Here is a 9,232-nt window from a genome sequence, read left to right as displayed (position 1 = left end):
TAGTTGAGGGGCTGTTTTGTAAATATGAAATTCATATACAATATAATAATAATTATACAGCAGCAACCCTCTCTATCTTTTCTTCCTATCACGTTTTTCCGGCAGAGTATCCGGCCGTCGGAAATCGGCGCCGAAGAATCGCGAACATCATATTTAACATCTAATCGATTCGTTAACCCAATCTAAATGATGTCTCCACTATTGTTAAACATTAATATACGATTTATTTTGTCATTAACAACCCACATAACTCGTATTAATCGCCAGACTCATCGGATTATACTTAAAATTTTAATAACTCGCATTTAACATTATACGCTCCAATTTCTCTTATAAATAGGCTTCTAATCTTCGCATAAACTCATCCCTAACATCAAACTAATCTAACTTACCCTCTGTAATCGCGTTTTGCCCCTCCAACTCCGATTCCGGCCAACCAGTGGTTCACCTTCAATCAATAACATTTCCAGGTAATTAAGACATGATTTGTCAATTTTTTTGGCCGTCTAATAAAATCCCTAAACTTTATTGATCAAACATGGAACCAAATGAAAGAATTGAAACCTAGGGTTTGTTTGAGGAAGATGATGACTTTGATGTTAATTTATATAGTTTTTGTTTCGGATCAATTAACAATGGAACAGCCTGGTCTATTGGTTAGCTCATGTGAGTGTGGGCATAAGGACCCGGGTTCGAACCCGGGTCAGCCCATTTCTTTTCTTTTCTTTTTATTTTCTTTTTAAATCATTTTTCTTTTATATAATAACCAAACTGAAATGTATAGAACTTTATTAAAATCAATAAAAACTATTTTAAGTTAAATAAAATTAGTTATGATATATATTTATCATTTTGTCAATCTTTAAAACTTGTCAAATCCGTTTTACACTCGTTTAAATTTTATAAATTATGTTTTGTTGTTAAACCTTATAATTTCGTTTTCAAAATAAAATATATCGTTAACACTAATATTTTCATAACCTTTATAATAGTCAAACTTGATATTTATCTCGTAATGTAAACTAATATTATATTAATAATTTAATAATAAATTAAAATCCTAATGAAAAATGTGTTAAGACAGTTAATGGAAATAAAATTTTTCCATTAAGACAGCCGACCCCAGCCAGGGGCTCTGCCCCTTGGACCCTGCTAGGGGCTGCTGCCCCTAGACCCCGATGCCAGGGACGCTGCCCCCGGACCCCTGTTCGTTGTGGGTAGTAGCTAAGACTAGAAAGATGATATGAGTAGTGATAGTTAATTGATATGTGTACTTATTATACAGTCAGCCGTGCACAACTGAAGAAAGGGATTACGATTAACGGTGAACGTAATCACATTCAGGTGAGTTTCTAGCCCCATTTCCTTGTTATGTTTTCGGGGCTGTGTGCATACTCGATGTGATAGTTAATACACTTACCTTAACTGGTAAGTGTATGCCTTATATGGTTTATATGTTATGTATGTATATCTTAAATGTGAATGAAAGCTTGTCGGCATGTGAACGATCTTCGGATATTGCACGTGCTAACAAGGGAGGTATGTTTATGATAAAGGAATGTGTATGATAGATATATGTACAATATATGAATATGTATGAATGATTAAAGAAAGTATGCATGTTATGGGTATGTGAAGACAGTATGTACGAAGATGAAGAAAGAGGGACCAGACCCTAATAATATCTGAGATAGAGAAAGAGAGACCAGACCCTTTATAATATCTGAGATAGAGAAGTAAAAAGGGACCAGACCCTAATAATATCTGAGATAGACAAGAAAGGGACCAGACCCTAAAATATCTGAGATAGACAAAGGAAAGAGGGACCAGACCCTAACAATATCAGAGATAGAATGGACAGTAACTATATAGTATGAAAGTAATAAAGTATGAATGTACCTATGAAATAATGTAATGAAAGTAAGTTAGTAAAGTATTATTATGTATCTTCGGATGCATGATTGAAAGTAAGTGTACGTAATGTATTATGCTTGATTAACTAGAACTCACTCAGCGTAGCTGACTTTTAGTATGCACGCAGGTGAGTAGGATGAGGCATCTCGTTTAAGGGGACACGTGGCAGAAGAATAAGAGTCTGGCATCTGAAGACTTATGATGTTTTAATTTAATTACTTTGCTTTTGAAAGACAAGTTGTTTGTTAAGACAAGTTTTGGATTGTTATGAGATGTTTTATGAAAGTTTTTATGTTCCGCGTAAAGTTTTAATTAACTCTGATATTTAGAACTTTGTTTAAGAGTAAATCCAACATCCAATGTAGGGCACCGGTAACGGGGCCTTACACAACAAGCTGCGCCGCAACCCCCTTTTGAATAGCAAAGACAATCCTGCTAAAAACGAAGTTTTGGGACCTAGAAGCTGAAGAGGTTCCATGTACGACGCGCTGAACCCTACTCAAAAATTTCACAGCCTCTGGGGCCAGGAAACCACATTAAATTATATATTAATTTTCATTCATTATTATAATTATATTTTAATCAGATCCAGTTTAATAGGCCCATTATAAAGGCCCAAAAAAATATCTAGTTTTATCAATTTTAAAATAAACGACTCTTCATTTGTTAGTTTGTTAATCATAAAAATAAATATCTTTCAGTTCAATTTTTCAGTACTATATGATGGCCAGTTGATACTAATAATCGGCGATTTTATGACCTTTTTTCTTCCTCCTTTCATATCGATCTCAATCAATGGAGAATGTAAGTGTTATTTTGTTCAATAATTGTTTTATGTTAATTAGAATTGTTTATATCTTTTTAGCCCTAATTGAAACTTGATTAATGCTGATCTTTAGTAAAAATCGGTAATGTTGTTGTTTAGGGTTTACTTATAACACGAACTGTAAGGCCCCGCTACCGGTGCCTCACTTTGGACATTGGATTTACTCATAAACACACTTCTAAATATTAAAGTTAATTAAAACTTTCGGGAATATAAAAAACTTGCATTAAACATTTATAACATTTCATAACTTGTCTTAAACAAACATTTTGTCTTTCAAATTAAACATCAATAAACATAAAACATCTTGAGTCTTCAGATGCCAGCCACTTATTCTTCTGCCATGTGTCCCGCTCAAGTTAGCTGCCTCATTCTACTCACCTGCGTGCATACTAAAAGTCAGCTACGCTGAGTGAGTTCTAGTTAATCATATAGCATACAACACATTCATAATTACATGCTTTCGTTCATACTTTATACTTTCATACATTCGTTCGTTATACACTTACTTACCTTCATACTTTCTTTCTTTAATTTGTATACCTTACGTTTTAAAGAGCATTACGCCCTACTTTTCTCGAGTATTATTAGCGCCCGGTTCCCCCTTGCCTCGAGTATCATTAGGGCCCGGTTCCCTCTTGCCTCGATTATTATTAGGGTTCGATTCCCTCTTGCCTCGAACGTTATTGGGGTTCGGTTCCCTCTTGCCTCGAACGTTATTAGGGTTCAGTTCCCTCTTGCCTGGAGTATTATTAGGGCCGGTTCCCTTTCGTACCATACCACCATACATTACCTTTTTTGTCATTATCATTATAACATGCATACATACTTTTCATAATATCATACATGCAATATTCATATGTACTTTCTTTCACATACTCATTTCATACTTACTATACTATACCTTCCTTAACAATGCATGCAATATCTGAAGATCGTTCACGTACTATTAAGCATTCATTCATAATATAGATATAACTATCACATTCATCATTAAGAAATACACTTACCATTTAAGGTAAGTGTATTAACATTCACATTCAGTATGCACACAGTCCCGAAAACATAACAAGGAAATGGGGCAAGAAACTCACCTGGATCCTGTTACGCTCAACGTTAACGGTTATCCCTTTCTTTAACTGAGCTCGGCTAACTGTATATGAATTACATGTATCAATACTTGTCCTACTCACATTATTCGGGTTTTAGCACGAATGGTTAAGTCTGGTCTGTTCTAGTGGCTTTATAAGGTGTTGTATTCATAGGCATGGCCTTGTATTAGAGTAGAATTTACTTAGAATACAATTTTAACCTTAAACACTATAGTATTCGAATACAGGGTATTCGGATACTTTAGCATTCGAGCACTTTGCATTCAAACACATTGTGTTCCTTTCTTTCTTTCCTCATGCATTCGAATACCCATCACTTGCATAATCTTTCTTTCTCCTTTAATGTATTCAAAAGTGTGTATATACATATATATATATATATATATACATATATATATATACATATATTATATAGTACTGTATTCGTGCGTATTGATGTGCTGAAACGGTCTATAAAAACTTAACCTAACCTAGACACTCTAGTTTTAAATTTATAAATCTAGACTATTCTAATGCAAGACAACTAGACATGCAAGTGTACCTATCAACTATACTAAAGCCTAATGAATTCCGGATATCGAACCCAAAGGACACTAGCGACACCTAAACTAGGCTCTAACTAATAACTTAAATAAATTAATTTAATTGATTTTTGTCTTTTTTAATTATTAACTATAAATAAAATAATACTTAAACTAAAACTGACACAGAAAAATCGTACTAAAACTCAAATAGGGGGAACAACTGCCTAGGTAAGGAATCCTACTAGTCAACTCGTAAACTCTCGGAATTGGATTATGATTGGTACTGTATTCTAAAAATATGAAATCTAAGGAATAACTAAAGTACGCTAGATCTCCACCGGTCTCACCAACAATACCTAACAACCTAAAATATCATGTAAGCTCAACGGTTAAATGGTTCGGATCACCTCCCGGTCTCACCTTACCTAACTATGCTAAGGTACCCAAAGATTAAATTACCTCCCGGTCTCTCTAATCACAAAACACCCTAAGGCGTAAAGGGGTATTTTTATTTAATTCAGATCTGTAAGAATCTAAAGGAATCTAGGGTAACTCACTCCCGTGCAATCACTACCCAAACCCGCAAAAAGACCAAAACAGACGACACTTAATTACCTCCCGGTCTCTCAAGTGGCAGAAAATAAGGTATCTCTAAACTCTCAATTACCGTTCATATGGAATACGTTAACAATAAACCATAAACTAGTTACAAACACACAGTAAGTAACCTAATATGAATCCATACATGAAAGACATTCACAAAGACTCATATGGAACAAAAACTGATAATAAATTAATACCAAATACGCAATGCATCACAACCAAATTAATTAAAAACTTTACCAAAGCATCAACCAATCAATAAATAATCCAAGACCAAAAATAAAACGAGTCTAACAAGTATTCATCCAAACCCAGGAAGTCTAATAATTTAGCCAATCATAATTACGAATGAAACAAAGATATAACAAATAATACGGTTCATCGTAAATAATAATAATAGTTGAGCTACTAGCCTGTAAGCTTAAATTAATCGAGCTGCCTGATAGCTTGGTTATTAATTCACTTTTGAGAAGATATGGCTTTGATATTTTTGACGTGCTAGCCTGCCTGGTTCTTTCTCCAAATTGCCGTAACTTTGAGATGCTTTGGATGCTTGGTTGCTTTTTTCTGTCTTCCGAATTCAAGCCACCAACCATAGGGGTGGCCCCCTGTTCACGTCTCACTCCGCTCTCCCAATCTCCTCTAGCCGTCCAATTTAATAACAATATTATAGGTTAAATCTTGGTTCATGTGGGCTTGTTGAATCCAGAAGTGGCCTACGAAATTTTACAATCAAAATCTCATTTTTTTTTTAACCAGCCCATATCTCATCTCCTACTTATTGTAAAGGTCGGCCCACCGAACAATTAATAGGTTCCTGCGAAAACTTAAAATGGTGAACTCTTGACTTTAAACACAAAAGAAAATCAAAAGCAATTGCCATATTAATTCCAAAATACATCACACGAATCATTTAATTTACTAACAATACTTATTCAATATATACTTTAAATAATAATGATAAAAATGAAAGATGGGTGATACATAAAACATATGTGAATATTCAATAATTGATCTCATGTTTAATAAAATCAGTCAAGTTTAGCTCGTTGTCAGTTGAAACCTTTAAAGACTAAATATGAGCCAAATAGAAATATTTTTAATAAAAAATATGGTTCAATAGTACTTAAAAGTTTATGAAATACTTATAATAATTAGATATAATTAAGTCCATATCACGTATGTAAATTGTATGCAAATCATCAACGTATTCGGCTATGTACACTGTATTCGAATTCATCCATGTATTCGAAGGTACACATTGTATTCGAATTCATCAATGTATATGAATGTATACATTGTATTCGAATTCATAAAATGTATTCGAGTACATGCATTGTATACAAGCCTCTAATTTAATCGAGCATAGGTATGTATGTGAGTTCAACATTGTATTCGAGTATATATAATGTATTCGAGTCCTTTGATGTAATCGGGTTTACACATGTAAGCGGGTCCATAATGTAAACAACTGTATACATGTTTTCGAACCATTTGTTGTAATCGAGTATGGACATGTATGCGAGTATGCCATTTATTCGAATACATGAATTGTATGCGAGTCATTATTGTATTCGAGTCCAAGCATTGTATTCGAATATGTATATGTATTCGAGTTATACATTGTAATTGATCATGTATATGTATTCGAGTCATGATGTAACCGAACAAGCATATTGTATTCGAGTCATAATGTAATCGAACATGCGCATTGTATTCGAGTCATAATGTAATCAAGCATGCATCTGTATTCGAGTCATAATATAATCAATGGTAGACATGTATTCGAGTTTGTCATACAGTACCGTTATATATATATACACACTCACCTTTATTATTTATATGCATTCTCACATTTAAACCCTAATGATGACGTTAAATCATCCCTTAACAGTTTCCGTATCCTTCTTTGTCCAAGATCTAGCCCGGGCGTCCTTAAGGGTCGAACCTTTATTTGTCCGACCCGTTTAGCTAGATTCAGGGTTTTATCATGAACCGTATTATACTACAAGTTCACAAATTCCATTTTATTCATCAAGTTTGCATTTTTAAGGTTCATCCATACCCGATCTACTCTAGAGCTAACTTTTAGGGTAAACCGTTCTTAAAAATGGACCTTTATAGATGAATAACGTACCTTTCGTCGTTTCTAGGTGATGGTTAGCTTCGCTATAGGTTATGGACTTGTATCTTGTCGATATAACCAAGATTTATGAGAATCTAGGCTCGGTTTTTGGTTTGGGATCCTCCTTATTGGTCACGGCCGTATGTAGGGAGGGGTGTGTGTGTGTGTTTAAGTGTGTGTAGGGAGACTCGAAAGATAAAAAATAATGTTTGGGTTTTAGCGAGGTTTAAGGGGGTATTTATACCCTCTCAAGCCCATGGACCTAAGGTTCATACCCATCCCTTTAGTCCATCTTTTATTAACCACGTCCATATTCCTTGTATCTCATTTAAATTGATTAAATATTACACACATTAAACAAACATAATCTCTTTATTTATTAATATAAAAAGTAGGATGTTACAAGAACATTGTTTATTTAGTTCGTCTGGAACTTCTTAAAGTATAATATATTCTATGTGCATGTTTGAGAGTGTTAACTTTAATATTTTTGTTTTCAAACATCGATCATTGTTTTAGCAGATTGGTAATAAGATCTTCTTGGTTATTGATTGTTAGGTTATATTATTGTTATGTGTTAATGGTTTTGTATTTTTAAGATTTTGGCATACACATGTTTGTATTTTTCGATTAGCATATAAACATAAACATAAACATAAACATACAATCATAGATATATCTTGTGCATATACTTTCAAAAATATTATTTCAAGTAGTAATTTTTTAACTTTTTTTATTTAGCAAGATTTGTTATTAATTTCTTTTAAATTTTAACAACACAGATTGTTATTCCTGTGGTTTGCATTTTCTATGATAATTCGAACGGACATTCGTTTTTCAAATTGAATTTATAAGCCGACGTTATGTTTTTCAAAATGGGTGGATCAATTTGTGCAAGACAATGATTTGATATTTGGAGATATGTTGATTTTTCTCCCATTAACGAAATTGAATGGACATTCGTTTACGTTAGAGATAATCCAAGTTATTATGACATGGTTGTTGATGTTGTGGTTCGTTACCCTACTCTTAAATATCTTGTAAGCAACGGTGTATTTTTTTATTAGAAATTGAACAATCCTTTTTGTCAAATTTTAAATGTCTGTTTTGATTATAAATTTATTTGTTTTTTTTTTTGAATTTATTGTAGCCATTGAGAGATGATCAAATTCGATGCTACTTTGGGTTAGAGCAAGGAAAGTGCAATGAAATCATCGCTCAGTCTGTTGACGGATTAACATGGAATCTGATTATCCAATGGGTTAAACCGACTACTCTGAAATTTGGGTTGACTGGTATGTGAGAAGACATGTCCACTCATTGTAAACTTGTTGTTAATGACTATTTGGTGTTTCGAAGTCTTCAAGGTACGCGAACATTCAGGATGTTTTTGATAGCCATGGTATTGAACGTGTCAATTTTGATGATGACTTGGTATAGACCGGTCCAGCCAACCATTCCGAACTCGGTTATGTTCCAATCATTATAGATATTGAAAGTGATGACGAATCTTAACAATACAACCAACTAGAAGGTTATATTTTTCAGTTTTTTATTTTATAATTTGTTACAATTAATAATATTAATAAGTTTATAAGTTAAATATATATGTATATGAGATGATGTTGATGTAGAAGATGTTGATGTCCCGGTTTTGGATATTATTGTCACTCTTGTTCAAGAATACAACATTTTGAAAGTGATTATACGGGATAGCCTGGTAAGTAAACTTATTTTATACAACCTTTTTAATAATATATGATTGATGGTCAAACAAATAACTGTATAATTGTATTTTTCTTTATAGCGTTTGCCGGTTTAGTTTGCATGCAACAATGGACTGTCTATGGAAACAGTTTTAGGTTTAATAAATCCAAATGGTGTTGACATATCCACTGAAATTGTTATTGAATTCAATGGTAATCATGAGAGGTATCGGGTTAAACATTGGCTAAGTTTTGTTTGGTCGAATGGTCTTGAGTTTGGAACCTTGGGTATTTTCGAGTACAACGCTGGTACTTATTCTTTGATACTCACTGATGTTCTTGGTTAATTTACAAGTATTCTATGATGGGTTGTTTTTTTTTATACATTAAGGTTTAAACTGTACACTTTGCCAGGTCGTTTA

This window comes from Bidens hawaiensis, unplaced genomic scaffold (assembly GCF_021521415.1).
Source record: "Bidens hawaiensis isolate Kalapana, Puna unplaced genomic scaffold, B.hawaiensis_p1.1 tig00016277_1, whole genome shotgun sequence".
Lineage (NCBI taxonomy): Eukaryota > Viridiplantae > Streptophyta > Magnoliopsida > Asterales > Asteraceae > Bidens > Bidens hawaiensis.
Note: the sequence above shows the minus strand (reverse complement) of the source record.